The sequence below is a fragment of the Schistocerca nitens genome, chromosome 5 (assembly GCF_023898315.1).
Source record: "Schistocerca nitens isolate TAMUIC-IGC-003100 chromosome 5, iqSchNite1.1, whole genome shotgun sequence".
Taxonomy (NCBI): Eukaryota; Metazoa; Arthropoda; class Insecta; order Orthoptera; family Acrididae; genus Schistocerca; species Schistocerca nitens.
The window spans coordinates 554,671,949-554,690,758 of record NC_064618.1 but is presented as its reverse complement, the minus strand read 5'-3'; positions in this window follow the sequence as shown (position 1 = coordinate 554,690,758).

The window sequence follows — 18,810 nt, the reverse complement described above, 5'->3', positions numbered from 1 at the left end:
TTCTCAGATTGCAAAGATTGGTAGTAGTTGGAATGGGCAATAAGTCTGTTGAACAGAATTATAGTGCCTATTAATAAAGAAAAGATAGGCAATAAAAATATTGCTTTCGATGTTCACTATTAGATAACAATTAATTGATTTACATAAAATTTAAATATTGGTGATATACATTTTGAAGATATATCGATATCTCAATATTTTTTGGCCATCTCTATCGTAGGGTATACAAGATTTGTGAACAGTGTCAGTTGTTAAGTTACCATTGTGAAGGTCACGGAAGTGCCACACACTTGTGTGAGAAAGCATTATCAACACCTATCAGAATTTCAAAGGCGTCTCAAATATTCAAATGTGTGTGAATTCCTAAGGGACTAAACTGCTGAGTTCATCGGTCCCTATTATTACACACTACTTAAAATAACTTATGCTAAGAACAACACACACACCCATGCCCGAGGGAGGACTCGAACCTCTGGCAGGAGGGGCCGTGTAATCCATGACATGGAGCCTCAAACTGTGTGGCCACTCTGCACGGCAGAATGGGTCTCATTGTAACTCCATTTGGACAGCTGGTTGAAACGTGCAATATAGGGGAAGCAAGGGCAAAATAGAACCATGAGGCAAAACTGAACTAGAGGTTTATTTGGCTGCAGAGTGGTACACTCTAGAATCACTTTCTGGCACTGTTATCCAAGCAACAAACATGTTGAGGAGCCACTGCAGAAGAGGTTGTCTTTGATTGTTGTGTCAGTGATATGTTTGTACATGTTTTTCACGTGCATTTTGCAATATTAATAACTCTTTATCTGCAAATGTGAAAACACTTTATCTAGTAGTTTTCTCTTTCTTAAAGTTTCAAAATGAATGCTTGGCCCTTTATTTTAAAGTATTTAGATGATGCTTATTTTTCAAAGTGCTTTGTAGGTTTTTATCTGTACCTAACCTCAAAGGTTGGGGCAGAATGCATCAGGGTGGAATGGGCCGACGTTATGTTCCTCCCCAGGTAGTGTACCATTCATTCCTACTATTATTTTTTAGTGTTCATGTTTATAACATGTCTAAGATGCATTACTACGTTTTCGGGTTTTCATATTGTTGTTAGTCACAACTCTTCTTTTTCATGGATGGCTAGGAGACACAAACACAAAACTAATTGTCAAAGTTTGTCTACAGAAGACATGGAAGAGACAGTGACAGCTGTTGTGAAAAAGGAAATGAGACTTAGGAAAGCCAGTATTCAGGTCAATGTTTCTGAAAGGACATTTCATAGAGCTGTTCAGAATAGACTTCAAAATGCGTCTTTTCAAACTGACAAGACAAAGGAAAAATTTTGTTGTGTTTTCTTGACTAAGTGAGAGTTAGTGCTTATCAATTATATATTAAAAACCATAGAAGTCAGATTGTTCAGACTGACAATCGAAGAGTTCAGAGCTTTAGCTTTTCAGTTGCCTGAGAAAAAAAAATTGAAGAACTCATTTAATAAAGAACTGAAAATGGTAGGTGAGAACTAGGTGACTCAGTTTCTTTCAAGGCATCTGGACCTGAGTATTAGAAAGCCGAAGGCTACCTCTGGTGCTTGAAAAGAGGGCTTCAATCTTGCAAATGCTTCCAAGTTTTTTGAGCATTTTGTAGGAACTGTTGACAAGTACCAGCTGTCAACAGGTCATACTTATAACTGCAACGAGACTGGGATGTGTGTCAATCCAAATGGGCATTTGAAGATGATAGCTCTCCAGAGAAAGCGTCAAATAGGCATTCCTATGTCAGCAGAGAGGGGAGAAATTGTAATAACAGCAATATATGTTTCAGCTGCCAGTGACTATGTGCCTCCTATGCTGAACTTCCTCGGGAAAAGGGTACAAGAGCTCAAGTTGGGTCTTCGTGTGAGTTGTTTGACAGATGGCAGAGAATCAGGCTGGATGGACACGGAGATTTGTACCAAGTGGTTCAAGAAATTCTTAGTGTCTTCCTGGTCAAACAAACAAAATGTAGTGCTGTTGATTCTACATGGAAACTCTACACACACTCCATCTCACTGTCTTGGTGAGAAAACAATGTGTGGTTGTATTATGTCTCCCACCTCATTCTTCTCATAGGCTGCAATGCCTTGATGCTTCTTTAATGAAGCACCTTAGTTTATAGGGTAACTGAAGGTAATTATGCTGTGCAAGTTCTAATGCCATGTGCAGTTTAATGGTTAGTTTGTAAATATTACACTCCTGGAAATGGAAAAAAGAACACATTGACATCGGTGTGTCAGACCCACCATACTTGCTCCGGACACTGCGAGAGGGCTGTACAAGCAATGATCACACGCACAGCACAGCGGACACAGCAGGAACCGCGGTGTTGGCCGTCGAATGGCGTTAGCTGCGCAGCATTTGTGCACCGCCGCCGTCAGTGTCAGCCAGTTTGCCGTGGCATACGAGCTCCATCGCAGTCTTTAACACTGGTAGCATTCCGCGACAGCGTGGACGTGAACCGTATGTGCAGTTGACGGACTGTGAGCGAGGGCGTATAGTGGGCATGCGGGAGGCCGGGTGGACGTACCGCCGAATTGCTCAACACGTGGGGCGTGAGGTCTCCACAGTACATCGATGTTGTCGCCAGTGGTCGGCGGAAGGTGCACGTGCCCGTCGACCTGGGACCGGACCGCAGCGACGCACGGATGCACGCCAAGACCGTAGGATCCTACGCAGTGCCGTAGGGGACCGCACCGCCACTTCTCAGCAAATTAGGGACACTGTTGCTCCTGGGGTATCGGCGAGGACCATTCGCAACCGTCTCCATGAAGCTGGGCTACGGTCCCGCACACCGTTAGGCCGTCGTCCGCTCACGCCCCAACATCGTGCAGCCCGCCTCCAGTGGTGTCTCGACAGGCGTGAATGGAGGGACGAATGGAGACGTGTTGTCTTCAGCGATGAGAGTCGCTTCTGCCTTGGTGCCAATGATGGTCGTATGCGTGTTTGGCGCCGTGCAGGTGAGCGCCACAATCAGGACTGCATACGACTGAGGCACACAGGGCCAACACCCGGCATCATGGTGTGGGGAGCGATCTCCTACACTGGCCGTACACCACTGGTGATCGTCGAGGGGACACTGAATAGTGCACGGTACATCCAAACCGTCATCGAACCCATCGTTCTACCATTCCTAGACCGGCAAGGGAACTTGCTGTTCCAACAGGACAATGCACGTCCGCATGTATCCCGTGCCACCCAACGTGCTCTAGAAGGTGTAAGTCAACTACCCTGGCCAGCAAGATCTCCGGATCTGTCCCCCATTGAGCATGTTTGGGACTGGATGAAGCGTCGTCTCACGCGGTCTGCACGTCCAGCACGAACGCTAGTCCAACTGAGGCGCCAGGTGGAAATGGCATGGCAAGCTGTTCCACAGGACTACATCCAGCATCTCTACGATCGTCTCCATGGGAGAATAGCAGCCTGCATTGCTGCGAAAGGTGGATATACACTGTACTAGTGCCGACATTGTGCATGCTCTGTTGCCTGTGTCTATGTGCCTGTGGTTCTGTCAGTGTGATCATGTGATGTATCTGACCCCAGCAATGTGTCAATAAAGTTTCCCCTTCCTGGGACAATGAATTCACGGTGTTCTTATTTCAATTTCCAGTAGTGTACAATGGTGGCACCACTGTGTAAGTAATGAATGAAAAAGGAGGCAGCTTCCACTCCATGCTTGTAGTGTAATTGTGGCAACAGCAAACTCAGTGTGTATATTGTTTGTTTAGTTCCTTGTATGCTTAAATTTTACATTGTTTCCATAACTGTTGAATATATCACTTCCATTATTGGTTACAATTATGCATTTTTTGTTTCATTTATGACTTATTGTAGGGTATGTTGGGTGTTATAAATATGAAAGAATTTCAAGGTGGTGTTATTACCTTCACTACTCCCTACAAACACTAGTTTTGCCTTTTACACATAAAAAGTTACATCTTAATAAAATACTAAATATAAGCCAAGTATTTTTAAAGGAATCCATAAGGGAGATGTTAGGGCATAACTCATTAAGAAATTAAACATTTTGAGTATCTCTATACAACATTAGAGACAATTAACTGGATGCATGGCATTATTACCTTCAGTTACCCTACTATGACCAAGAAACTCGAAAGTTACTCAGAACACATTCTGGAAATGCTGTCACTCTGTGACATCAGCATTTCTTTTTGGCTCAGCATTTCTAAACACTGCGACAATGAGATCTGCAGGCAAAGGGTTTGAGGATACATGAATTTGGCCTGTCAACATGGGTGTCTTCACTGAAGCAGACTTCTTATCAGTAGCACCAACTGATCACTCTATGGAAGACAAGACGTCAAGCCCATCAATTTCATATGTTGCTGTTGCAGAACCAGCAATGACTCCTGAATCATATAATTTGCCAAAATAGAATGCATGAGGAGACCTAAATAGACCTGGTGGAGACATAACTTCCCCTTTAAGTTCCGCAACATTTCCCCATTCGCCATTCAAAAACTTAATGTGAAAGTAAGGAGAGCTCCAAAAAGGAAAAAAAAGAAAGGTTGTGCTGTGATCCTGACTTCATCATCCTATAAGAATGAACTTCAGACAGCTGTTGAAAATTGTAACAAAAGAACGCAGGAGCAGGATGAAAAGGCGAGAGATAGACATTCATTCTTCAGGAAACAAAAAGTAACATGAAGAATTCAAATAAGAGCAAAAAATATGTCATAAGTGAAGCATTCGGGACTGACATTGAGAATCTTTACTGAAATGATTTATGAACAAGATTGACTGAAGGTTGGATGGCTTTTGTTTAGTGTCATAAGTGGGCACACAACTCTTGGGTTGAAACTGACAGTGAATACAACGAAACTAAACTCATCTGCCACTTGTAAACTCATATGATTACTATGGTTCTGTAGAATTTAGGAAATATGATTAGAATTTGAAGTAACACTTGTAAGGAAATCTAAGTTAGTAACAGCCCTTACACTGTATCAAAGTTATAAATGTGGTCCCATTCTGCCTCAAGTCTGGGGTCCAACTGATCAATTATCAGCCTTTTAAAATTTTTTTTAAATGTTCATCTGTGTGATTATACATCAGATTTCTCTCTTTCGCTGTTTAAAGTATGTGTTGAATGTTTTGAAGAATTTTTTTGGCTTTTGGTTGTTTTAATGTTTGTGTTACTGTTCTGCTCAAGTTACCCTACAGATTTTGGGGGATAGGGGGCATTTGAATGTTACAGCAGCTGATGCTGGACAGCATAGGAATGTGAGGGCAGCATACTCGTCCTGCTGACTACGTTTAACCATCACAACGTTGGATTGCTGCATCGTGCACCAAGTACATCATAAACTGCCCAAGTTTGTGCCTACCATTAGAGAATGACACCTTCCAACATTCTGTGTCATCCCACACCGTGGAATGGAGACTAACAGTAGCCAAACTGGGGAACTACCATCTCGTGTGTGAATGAAATCATTTTTAATATCTTTCGTGGTTAGTTAACAGTTACAACAGTGACTGGATAGAATCCCGAGGCAAAATTTTCGTCATGTGATCGAAAATTGAAAATCGCTTTTTGAAATGTCATTTATTGTAATAAATTCGAGTTTACAATCATTAAAGACTGTTTCATCTCCAGTACCATGTTTCCTGTTATTTATATTACTGTGGTATTAACTTGAATCTGGACTGACGACTATACAGAGCAGTGTTGTTTAGTGGTCTGCATTTTGTACATTCAAACGACTGTATCGAAATGAGAGTAGTGGGCCTGCAAGAAAATTACGTTACGTGTGTTGCATACTAATCAGGCGGAACACAATTCAGATCGTTCGAATACTTTGAGCATAATAGTGCATCAAAATGTGGGAAGGAAATGGCGTGGCAACTGGACACGTACGCCCAAGTAAGATTCTTGTGGCCAATTTGTCTAAATGGCTCATAGAGTAACAGTGAAATTTTGGTGATAAATGGACCAAATGCAGTGTAGCGTCCAGCCATATGAAATGCTACCAGTAATCTGACCACGGCGGTACAGACGCGGCTAATGCTGACCAAAAATTCCAGATCCCGCACATGCGATTTCCTTCTTTTCGGCAGGCTGAAGGAGCATCTCGGGAAACAGATTTTCCAGCGGCGAGGGCGTCCTCACAACGATTCTCGAATGGATCCGTGTCGTAGTAGCGGTATTTCTATCGTTGAGGAACTGAACGTTTGGCAGTATGCGCTAACCGTTGTTTACACAGACTTCGTGACTGTTGGAAAATAGTCATGTATCTGTGTCGCTAAGAAGTGGTGTGCAGAGTTCAACATAAGTTACTTAGCCTGCCATAACTATGTGTAAATTACTTTTTGAAGTCTCCTCGTGTATGATCTTCAAAGTCACAGTACTTTCTGACGGGCTCAGCAATGTTAAATATGCAGTTCAGTATAGTCGCTGTCAATCATTGTTAGAAATATACGAGAATTAGGGTAAGGTCGGATAAGAGTACGCGTCTGGTAAGAGTTTCCAGTGGCATTTCCTCAGTGTTGGCAACACTTACCGACGACGAAAAACTACATTCAGTTTTTCTACAGCGACGCCATCACATGTAATCTTGAAGAGCTCAGCCAGGATTATTGTTTATAGCAGGTAAATATAAGTTTTTGTTTCAAGTTATAGAATCTTTAAGTTGTATTTCGTAAGCAATAAGCACTATCTAGGTATGCACTGGAAAATAAAATTATTTGCTAAAATAGTTGCCGTTCTGTGAGGAACAAATCATGGAACAACAAACAGTAGAACCAAGCAGTAACTGCCATTTGTGATTCTTTTTTTGATGTGTGTTAGATAGCGGAAAAAGCTACACGCGTCGTCTTAGCCCTCTCCCCCCTCCCCCCCCCCCTCCCCGTCGCTAACACTTCCTTCTTTGTTTCTAAGGGTAATTAATCCAGGAAAACCCTTTAGGCAGACAGATGTGAGTGCTTTGTTTCGAGCTGCATATTCCAGAGTGGCCGCAATCGAAACAGTTGAGAAATCCTTCGAGTCAACTGGAATATTCCCGTTCAATCTGGATATCTTCACAACGGAAGATTTTGCTCCATCAGAAATCATTGAGAGAGCCGAATTTCCAACAACTGAAGAAAGCAAAGGAGTTCAGCAGGAGCCCATGGACAAATGCTGCTCGTCAGTGACAGATGATTTGTCTGTGCAGCCACCAGGAAAAAACCAAGAACGTTACACAAATGAAATTCAGAGTACTGACCTACGAACTGGTGTAGGCCTGTCCAGTATTTATCCACTGCCAAAAATACAGTCGACCCTCAACAAAGAATTAAATGGCAAAAAATCCGAGATTTTGTCTTGGTCTCTGTATAAAAATGCATTATTAGACAAACGTGCTACACCAGAGAAAGCCAAGAAGAGATAAAATACTGTTGGCGAACAACGCAAAATCTGTAGGGCTAATGAGGACTTAACTGCGCCATCATCTTCAGGAAGAAACAGTTCCAAATCCAAGGAGGGATCTGATGTTTCGAATTGCCCAGGATATGGTGAAGTCTACAAGGAGCCTACCATGGAAGACTGGATTAAGTGATAATTGTTCCCAATGGTGGTATGAAGCATGCACAGTTTATGAAGGACATGGAAAATTTTCTTGTGATTTATGTTAGTGCGATCTCTTTGACTACATGATGTGTACTCTTACCAGACAATCTAACTAAGAGTACGAACGAGCAATATCTTACATATGTTGAAATTTAAGATTTGCGTTAAAAGTTAGGCAGTTACAACTGATATACGAGTATGTTGCTCCTAAATAAACCAGCAATAAATTGTTATAAGAAAAGTTTGTTTTAACCTTTTCATGTACCAGATATGAGCGATTAAATACTCAGTGCATACTCTTTCCCGACTTTCACCTATGTAATGAATTAAAAGCCTGTAACTATACACCTCTTATCGCCCTGCCCCCCCCCCCTCCCCCTCCCTCACCGGACGCCTATGATCAGTAGTATGTACGTGTAATTTGAACTCAATAGAAAAATAAGAAAGGTTGCACTCCGGCCATACACTTAAAAATAAAATCGAAAAATAGCGTATAAATCTTTTTTATTTTTTTATCTTAAAAACCATTGTTCTGAAGTAGTGGATAGGCCAATAACTTTTTACTTTCAACTTAATAATTAATACTGCTGTGGTACTTTCAATAATACAATATATAAAGCTATCTCTATAATGATCTTGTGACAAAAATAAAGTTTTCTTTTACAAATTCTTATTTCGAAAAGTCTCATTTATTCCCAGGCTACTATTGGCGATATCACATACAACCAGATGCATATATTGTCGCAGAAGAAGCTGAGTCGCTCAGTGGTGTATATGGTGTAGTGGTTATGATACTAAAGTGTTGCTTGGTGGGTCATGAGTTCAAAACTCAATTGGAGATGTCAAGAATCATTGTACTGGAATGTTTTGCAGCTGTATATATACTGTATGTGTTGTGGCTGGAGGCAGTTCGCTCCGCGCCCTTGTATGTGCAAGTGCTAAATAAACCTTAGTTAAGTGAAGTTAGTGTTCGTCATTCATCTAATTACACCTTCTTCTAAGTGACAATATTGCTTGTTTCTCGGTTTTTGAAATTTTATTACAAGCCTCCTTGAGCTTTACACCTTTCACAGAAGGATCATTTACAACTTTTAGTTAAATAACTAGCTATAGAATGTTGAGAAAGCTACGTTTTTATGTCACTACGAAAAATATGTATTAAGGAACTTACCACCAAGATCAAATATGGTAAAAATACTCGTTTTATGAGAAATAAAACTTTCAAACACATTGGTGATAATTTCTGCATATTGTTCGACTCCCCCGTCAATCGTTTTCATATTTTTGTCAGATGGTTTGGCCTTACGATTCATTGCATTGCCCATTTTAATTTTTTATTAAGAAGCCTAACTAGAATCAGGACGGTCAAGCTGACAGACCAGTAAAGATGTGCTATAAATATTTTTTTCTGTTTTAGTACAGCCACATGAGAAATACCACGATCGCCAAACTTGTATTCATAAATTATGAAAGAATTCTGAAGTCCGAACACCGTGCCTTGATTTCAGAGGGGTCACAGAACCATGCGTAGACATACGTTGCAATAAGAAAAATACAAACAGCATAGATTGCGCTCTCTTCTTGCGGTGACAATTTAAATTCATCATGGAAGCCGGCCAGGGTGGCCGAGCGGTTCTAGGCGCTACAGTCTGGAACCGCGCGACCGCTACGGTCGCAAGTTCGAATCCTGCCTCGGGCATGGGTGTGTATGATGTTCTTAGGTTAGTTAGGTTTAAGTAGTTCTAAGTTCTAGGGGACTGATGACCTCAGAAGTTAAGTCCCATAGTGCTCAGAGCCATTTGAACCATTTTCATCATGGAACATGAACATTTTCAAGCAATGGAACGGTATTATCATCTTCCTTGCATTATATGTAACCCATGGAGAACGGAGAGTTGCTTAACCAGCTTCGACAAAAGTGATGTCGCATTTCGCTCTACAATTTAGGTATAATATTCTCTAGTATTTCTGGTATCTCAAAGGGTCGCTAACAAAATCTAAGACCTGTTTTTCAAATTGGAATGTATTAACATCAATTCTAGTCCAAGCCTTTTTATATTATTTCAAGACTGGTATCGTCGCATATGTGTTTCTACTGCGCATATTTTCTTCACACTTCTGTGAATGATTTGGCTAAATGGTTCAAATGGCTCTGAGCACTATGGGACTCAACTTCTGAGGTCATTAGTCCCCTAGAACTTAGAACTAGTTAAACCTAACTAACCTAAGGACATCACAAACATCCATGCCCGAGGCAGGATTCGAACCTGCGACCGTAGCGGTCTTGCGGTTCCAGACTGCAGCGCCTTTAACCGCACGGCCACTTCAGCCGGCGTGAATGATTTCATATAGCTGATACCTATGAGGGAAATACAAGATGTATTTCTCCAGATATTTTAAATCAAAACACATGCACCTCTAAAAGTGTCCGCATTTAATGCCAGTGTGTTAAAAACGGATATTTTAGCACAAGAGAGAAATCCTATTCATCGAGAGTTCTAGACACAAATTTTACCTCCTCCTTTACGTAGCAAGTTACACGAACGAAATAAATGAAAAAAAAATACCATATTTAGTGAGCAGTGGATTCATTTTATTTTATTGTAAAGGTATACACAACAAGTACATAAATACGCACCTTATGTAATTATTGAATCTCATATTCGATTCACACTCGCCCCCTCACGGCTTTTTATACTCGCTCAGAAGAAATTCTGTCTTTCTCATATACACTGTTTAAAAAACGTTAAATTAGAATACCAATTGAGAGTTTCCAGTTAGCCGAAAATTTATTATAGAAAGAATATATATGGAGTACACGGAATGTTTACACGTTACAGGTCAATAGCTCCAACGTTTCTAAGGTACCAGGTATGAACCCATGCTGAAACACCCATTTTAGTGCGCAATGTAGCCTCCACGGGTGCAATGCAGGCGCTGACTCTGGCATGCAGTCAGTCATAAAAGTGACGAATACTGTCTTGGGATACGTTATTCCACAGTTGCCCAATCTGTGGCGAAGCTCTTTAAAAGTTGTGGAAGGACGATTCGCATGAGTCACTTCACTTACCGTCACGTGTTCGATTGGAGACAATTCCGGCGATGGTGCTGGAGAGGGAAGCTGTATGACTATCACTTGCATGCTAGTGGAATCTGTGCGGCATTTCAGCCTCCAGGTGATCCTCTGACGGAACCAGGCAATGCTGTGGCATGAGAGAAAGACGAGCGAGAGATGTGTGCTCCCGTAGTCCCACTGCTACTAGCCAGTACGGAACAGTTCGTGTTCATACTTGTGGGCTCATATTTGCTCTTACCTGCAGTGTGGAAACTGTATGATCTGCCACTGCTGCCCTTACAATACACGGGTGCCAATTCTCCGAAACGACCATCCTGCAACTCGAAAGGCCACAATCTGACCCCTCTCAAACTGTCTAAGTTGGCTGTAGGAAGCACTACTGTGTCCCTGCGCCATGATGCCTGCGAGCTTTACATGTCTGCTCCACACTGCGCCTTATTTGCATGCGCGTTACGGGTGTCTTTTAAAGTGTAGATGTAGAGGCGCCCTCTGGTAGCGACGGCGCTACGCCACCTGCTGGAGGACACGCTGAAACTCTTATCATTTCACCTACAGTCACCCAGGTAGCATATTTTCTCATCGGATCAAAATCGGCATCGTTTTTCAAGCTTTTCTAATTTTTTCCGGCAGTGTAACTGGTGATTGATTCCATGCATGAACCTTTGCACTGCCTGCAGTTGATTGATCAAAAACTGGCATCTTCAACAACAATAATATTCTGAGTATTAGCCTGAACCGTGTCGTAAAGTTGTCGAAAAAATAAAGTTTTTTTCGCTTGTGAGGCTTATACGAGGGGTAATCATAAAGTTTTAATTAGCACCTCGAAAAAATAATGGCACGCAAATAAATATTTTGTTTGTTAGCATGTAATGTCTGCAGTCCTGGTGCACACTGAAATCCCTGCGGCACAGTACCCTAGCACGCTGCTAGAGGAGCTGGAACAAAAGAGTGGATGCCATTAACAAAGTGAAATATTGTATGGTCCTTTGTTTTCTGTCTCTGAAGAGGAACAACGCTCCAGAAGTCCTTGCTGAGTTAATATAAGTGTAGGGCAATAATGCACCATCATATGACACTGTGATTAGTCGGCATGGACGCTTTCGGTGTGGTCAACCAAGTCTGACTGACCAAGACCAAAGTGGCAGTCCATCTCTCTGTGAACAACCGAGAAACGCGGAAGATGTGGACGTCCTGGAGAGGTGTATCACAATCGAGACGATAATGGAAATGGTGGGAGTCAGTCACGTATCCGACATCGTGTACGACATTTCGAGTGTGACAGTCTCTGCAAGGTCCTATGACTGCCCATTGAAAAAGCAAGCAGGAGAGATACGAAGATTTACCATTGACATAGGTTGGGAGAGCTGTGTGCTGACCCCGCCCCTCTCCATACAGCATCCAGTGACGCCATTGGCAGAAGATAACACGCCTGTCGGTCGGTATCGGTGGGCCCACCAGGGCCTGTGGATGGAACTTACCTTAACCACTGCTGAAAGAGGCGAATGCCCAACTATAATAGGTCTAGTGGCTGCGTAGTGTTTTCAGGACTGCCATGGTGTGGCGCTGATAGCTTGTGGTTCTAAGGTCGGTACTACACTATCATATTTCTTTGTCATAGTTAATATGTCAAATACTTATGTCAAAGAAATTTGATGGTTTAATAGGGAACTTTGTCAAATCTCGCCTGTCGTTAAATAAATATGATCAAATCTAGGGGCTCGCCGTAGATTTGATCATAAAAGCCGTTCATCTTCTGTTCATTGCAATGTGAAATGTAACCACTTGGAGCGCTGGCGTCGCTACAGCTGTTTTACATCTCTGGAGTGTGTTTGTAAACATGGCTTCAAAGTTGGTGTGTTCCTTCGACACTTTTTGTTACAATTTTTACTTATTTATTTATTTTTAATAAGCTTGCTTCGATTAGGGTGGCAAGGGGCACAGTGCATGCTGTTAATTGTGTGTTGATGGGCAGGTGGAATGTGCTGCAGGCAACATATGTCCACAATTACAGCTACAGCCATCCATCTCTGCATCTGAAAACATCGAGGCAGTTTTACAGCAAGACAGAACAGAGGATGTGGTCACAATCTAAAATAATAAATTCTTCTTAACTTTGCATTCCACTTTGTCTTTTTTTTAAACTCTAGATGCCACAAGTCAAAAAGCGATTCATGTGTTTCGTCCTTCTTATTAATTATGCAGTTGTTGGAACACTAATTCCATTAATTAAATTATTCAAAAATAAAAATAGTTCTTATTGTCCATATACTGCACTAAACATTTATTTACTTTACATATTCCCCCTTCAGTCCTTTATAAATCGCTTCACACGTTTCTGAAATTATTTTGTTTAATGTGCAGTGTGATATTCGAGTGCTATGTTGTAAACTAGAGCAGCTCCCTCCTGTATCAAGAAATCCCAGTGTCATAGTTTGCTTGTCTTCTGCAGGTATAACATTTCTCAAGAGCGTATTCTGTTTTGTAATATGAAAAGCCACTTTACTGAGTAAATACTGAAATACACTCTCATCCATTCGCAAGTAATTTATTTATAAGACTTTACGTCCTCCATTTGCAGCTCTCATAACAATTTTTGCTGAATGCTTTTGCCATCTCGGAGTAATACCTATGGATTCATCCAAGTATGTTTCCTTTTTTCCTACCACTTTTATTCCAAATACACACACAATGCAGTTGAAGTACTAGCAACTGCAGCGCATAATATCAAGTTGTTATACGCCATCTTGAAATTTGACCAAAAAGTATAACGACAGCGCCACGTCAAAGATCTTTGTCAAAGAAATTTGACAAATATTTGATCATATTTCTTTGTCGAAGAAATATGATACTGTAATACCGGCCTACGGGGTAAATTGTAAAATGAACGTACACTGGCCCATCACATTAATACGATTATCTGTCAAAAGTAGGAATAGCTACGTTTTGCAGCGCATAACGCCGTGAGACGTGCAGGAAGAGGGTCAGTGACGTTTGGGAAGGCATCGACAGGGGTGTGGAGCAATACTGATTCCAGTGCCGTGGCAAGCTGCACTAGGTTTCTCGGTTGAGAATCCACGGAGCGAACAGGCCGATCGACGTGTCCCACATATTCTCGATTGGTTTTAAATACTGGGCTTTTGGTGGCGAGTTAAGCATGGTAAACTCATCCCGGTGCTCTTCGAGCCACGCACATAATCTGCGAACTGTGTGACACGTAGCATTGTCCTGCTGGTAGGTGCCATCGTCCAGAGGAAAAACAAACTGCATGTAGGACTGGGCATGGTCCCGAAATAGATGCATACTTGTGTTGATCCAGTGTGCCTTCCATAATGACAAGATCTACAAAACACTACCCAGACCATAAGGGCCTCTGTTTGTTTTCACGCTTTCAGGCTATACCCGTCAATGGCAGTCTGCACGTTGGAGTGTAAAAAGTGATTCACCTGATAACGCCACTTGTCGCGATTCAGTAGACATCTAGTTGCGGCACTAGCGTGCAAATTCCAGCCTTAATGCCGATGAAGAGCATTCAGGATGGGTACATGAACCAGGCGCCTGCTGCAGAGGCCTATATGCAGCACCGTTTGCTGAAAGTTTGTTGACGAGACATTGTTGGTAGTCTTGCTTCATCTGGGTGGTCAGTTGCTCGACAGTTCCACAACTGTTTGCCTGTACATGTCTCCACAGCCGTCGTTCAAATTGTTATCTATGGTCTGTGGTGCACCACCCTTAGCCGGCCGGAGTGGCCGAGCGGTTCTAGGCGCTACAGTCTGAAACCGCGCTACCGCTACGGTCGCAGGTTCGAATCGTGCCATGGGCATGGATGTGTGTGATGTCCTTAGGTTAGTTAGGTTTAAGTAGTTCTGAGTTTTAGGGGACTGATGACCTTAGATGTTGAGTCCCATAGCGCTCAGAGCCATTTGAACCATTTGAGCACCACCCTTGCCTCGGCGTCTGTGTTGGTAGCGCCATTTTACCATTTCTATTATGCTTTACAGACTTCAAAAAGAATATAATAATTCCAATCCAAAGAAAGGCCGGCCGGTGTGGCAGAGCGGTTCTAGGTGCTTCAATCTGGAACCGCGAGTCCGCTACAGTCGCAGGTTCGAATCCTGCCCCGGGCATGGAAGTGTGTGATGTCCTTAGGTTAGTTAGGTTTAAGTAGTTCTAAGTTCTAGGGGACTCATGACCTCAGAAGTTAAGCCCCGTAGTGCTCAGAGCCATTTGAACCAACCCAAAGAAAGCAGACGTTGACATATGTAAAAATTACCGGACTATCAGTTTAATAAGTCACAGCTACAAAATACTAACACTAATTCTTTACAGACGAGTGGAAAAACTGGTAGAAGCCGACTTTGGGGAAGATCAGTTTGGGATTCCGTAGAAATATTGGAACACGTGAGGCAATACTGACCTTACGACTTATCTTAGAAGAAAGATTAAGGAAAGGCAAACCTACGTTTCTAGCATTTGTAGACGTAGAGAAAGCTTTTGACAATGTTGACTGGAATGCTCTCTTTCAAATTCTGAAGGTGGAAGGGGTAAAATGCAGGGAGCGAAAGGCTGTTTACAATTTGTACAGAAACCAGATGGCAGTTATAAGAGTCGAGGGGCATGCAAGGGAAGCAGTGGTTGGGAAGGGAGTGAGACAGGGTTGTAGCCTATCCCCGATGTTATTCAATCTGTATACTGAGCAAGCAGTAAAAGAAACAAAACAAATAGTTCGGAGTAGGTATTAAAATCCATGGCGAAGAAATAAAAACTTTGAGGTTCGCTGATGACATTGTAATTCTGTCAGAGACAGCAAAGGACTTGGAAGAGCAGTTGAACGGAATGGACAGTGTGTTGAGAGGAGGATATAAGATGAAAATCAACAAAACAAAAACGAGGATCATGGAATGTAGTCGAATTAAGTTGGGTGATGCTGAGGGAATTAGATTAGGAAATGAGACACTCAAAGTTGTACATGAGTTTTGCTATTCTGGGAGCAAAATAACTGATGATGGTCGAAGTAGAGAAGACATAAAATGTAGACTGGCGATGGCAAGGAAAGCGTTTCTGAAGAAGAGAAATTTGTTAGCATCGAGTATAGATTTCAGTGCCAGGAACTCGTTTCTGAAAGTATTTGTATGGAGTGTAGCCATGTATGGAAGTGAAACGTGGACGATAAATAGTTTGGACAAGAAGAGAATAGAAGCTTTCGAAATGTGGTGCTACAGAAGAATGCTGAAGATAAGATGGGTGGATCACATAACTAATGAGGAGGTATTGAATAGAATTGGGGAGAAGAGGAGTTTGTGGCACAACTTGATTAGAAGAAGGGACCGGTTGGTAGGACATGTTCTGAGGCATCAAGGGATCACAAATTTAGCATTGGAGGGCAGCGTGGAGGCTAAAAATCGTAGAGGGAGACCAAGAGATGAATACACTAAGCAGATTCAGAAGGATGTAGGTTGCCGTAAGTACTGGGAGATGAAGAAGCTTGCACAGGATAGAGTAGCATGGAGAGCTGCATCAAACCAGTCTCAGGACTGAAGACCACAACAACAACAGTATGCTTTAACCAAGTAGGCACACGAACAGTTTACAAACTTAGCTGTTCCAGAAATGTTTCCTCCCGTGGCCCAAAATCCAGTGATCATGCCCTTTTGGACATCAGATAAAAATCTCTGTTTCCACATTACAACAATGACTGCATTGTTTTCTGTGTCCCCTTAACATGCTTTATATGCCCCCATTGGTAGTGCTATCACTTGTCGTCTGTGTGTGGTTATTGTACTTTGACATAAGTAGCAGTGATATTAATGTGACTGGACTGTGTATTACCGTAATCTCCTGATGAGGTTATTTGAGGTTGTCAAAGTGATCTGAAGCGCGTTGTTCCACGCCAACGGCATAGCTCATTCTGCCCTGCGTCATTGGCTGTCACATTTTGCCTCCCTCCCTGTACAGTATTCTTTTTGAATTGTAGCCTATGAGTTTTTCCTCTTTCCTCGGATGAGGAAATTTTTACATGGCAGGCATTTCCAGAAAGACAACTAGGGGAATTTCAGGGTCAGACGTTTCCCAAACAGTTAAAACGCAGACTTCTACAACCAAGGTGTCCACCAAGAAATCTATAATTGAAACTTCCTGGCAGATTAAAACTGTGTGCCGAACCGAGACTCGAACTCGGGACCTTTGCATTTCGCTGGCAAGTGCTCTACAAACTGAGCTACCCAAGCACGACTCACGCCCCGTCCTCACAGCTTCACTTCTGCCAGTACCTCGTCTCCTACCTTTCATATCAGCGCACACTCCGCTGCAAAGTGAAAATCTCATTTTGGAAAGCTATCATTGATAAAAATAAGTCGCGTAGAGGGCTGAATACATGGAGGAGGACTAGCGCCATCACCAGGGCTCATGGTTGCATCTTGATTTTTGCGAGGTGATGATTAAAATTTCGACTGGTACATCTTCTTGTATATTTTTCTAGTTTGTTCCGTTTTTGATACAAAGGTTCTAATATTGGAGTGTTGTTTCTAAAATGTTAAATCACGGATATCTTCCAACAACCTTTCGAATTACACTTCGAAACACTAGCGCCAGCCCAGAGGACACAAAACTCTTATCCTACATTCCACGAAGGTTGCCGCCCGACTCCCCATGTCGTGAGCCCCAAATTGTGCTAACATCCAGGCCTCTCTGCCAATCAGATTCAGGAGCAGAATATAGGCGGTTCCATTGGCTATTTCCCACTCACGTTAATACCACTCCTCCTCCAGATGCAGCTTCTCAAAGGCTTTTGAAAGTTTATTTCCTGCAGGCACTGGACAACAGGTACCATCAGGAGAAAACCGATCGCTCTAAAGCCTGCTTTCTGGTCACAGACTAACACCTATTTCGAAAGATTATCATTTCCAGGATGGGCAAGGCCACATTCTCCCAGACACTGGAACCCAGTTCTGAGGTCTACAATAGCCAAGTTGACACATTCTTTTGGGTGGGGCCTGTAATGATATGTCACAAGAAGGTAACTATCTTTCGCCAGAGAGAGGTTATGATAAACTTGTCAGCGGTTCCATCTCATCCCATGTAAATATTCTACAAAAGAAAAACCACTTGGCTGAACAGCGGCAAGTGAGATGTATCGACTCACCTGGTTCTCAACGAACTCGTACCTTACTATCGGCATATATCAACATGCCTCTTGATTCATCAGACCAGATGACTTTCGCCCACACTGCAAACGTTGACTTGACCCCTGTTAATCTAAAAGCAGTAAGCAGACGTACAGGTATGGGGCGTTGGCTTCTTTTCGCGCAGCAAATATGAGGTTCAGATGGTATGACAGCTCGCTGGTTTTTCTTGTCCATTATTGAAATGACGACTGAAGTGCTGCACTCTGGAGCATATATCCGCTTTCAAAATTCGCAGCAGTAAATGGCAACCCGCATCGAGCGAATTGGTGTATTAACAAAGGCAGCTGAGTCATAATTTGGAGCCCTTCAGATTCCCGTCCAGACAGAATAGATTTATCGTAGTTTCCCAGAGAAGGTTAAGACTAAAAGCTAGATGGTTCCTTTGAAGAAAATGTGATCGATTGACCGCCCCACCTATACGCTAGCTGAGATAGTGTTCCATCTTTGACGATTTCGTCGTCGTCCACAGAACATTCAGTTCTGTTCTTCCTTTCCTTTATTCCTGTCATTAAAATGCCGTTTCTCACGGCTCTCCAGCTACCTCCGTTTTGCACCGGTCAAGGCACACTTGAACGGAAGGAATATTAGAACTGGAGTCCTGCCGACAGCGAGGTCATCAGAGACGCCGCTTAAGCTCGAATTATGGAAGGATGCGGAAGGAAACTGGTCGTGCTCTTTCAAATGAGTCATCCTCGCGTTTGTCTGGAAGGATTTAGGGAAGTCACGGAAACCCTGAATCTGGATGGAAGGGCGGTGATTTGAACAGTCGTCCTGCCGATTTTGAAACCAGTGCGCTAACCACTGCGCCACCTCGCTCGGTAACGCACACACGGCACGCGCTTGACACATGAAGAGCCCAATGTGTTCATTGTGAGCGTCTGCATGCAATGTAAATTTGAGGTCTAGTATCTCGGTAAAAAGACATTGCTCACAGCAACACATGAACCAGCGCATCTTCGACGGTCC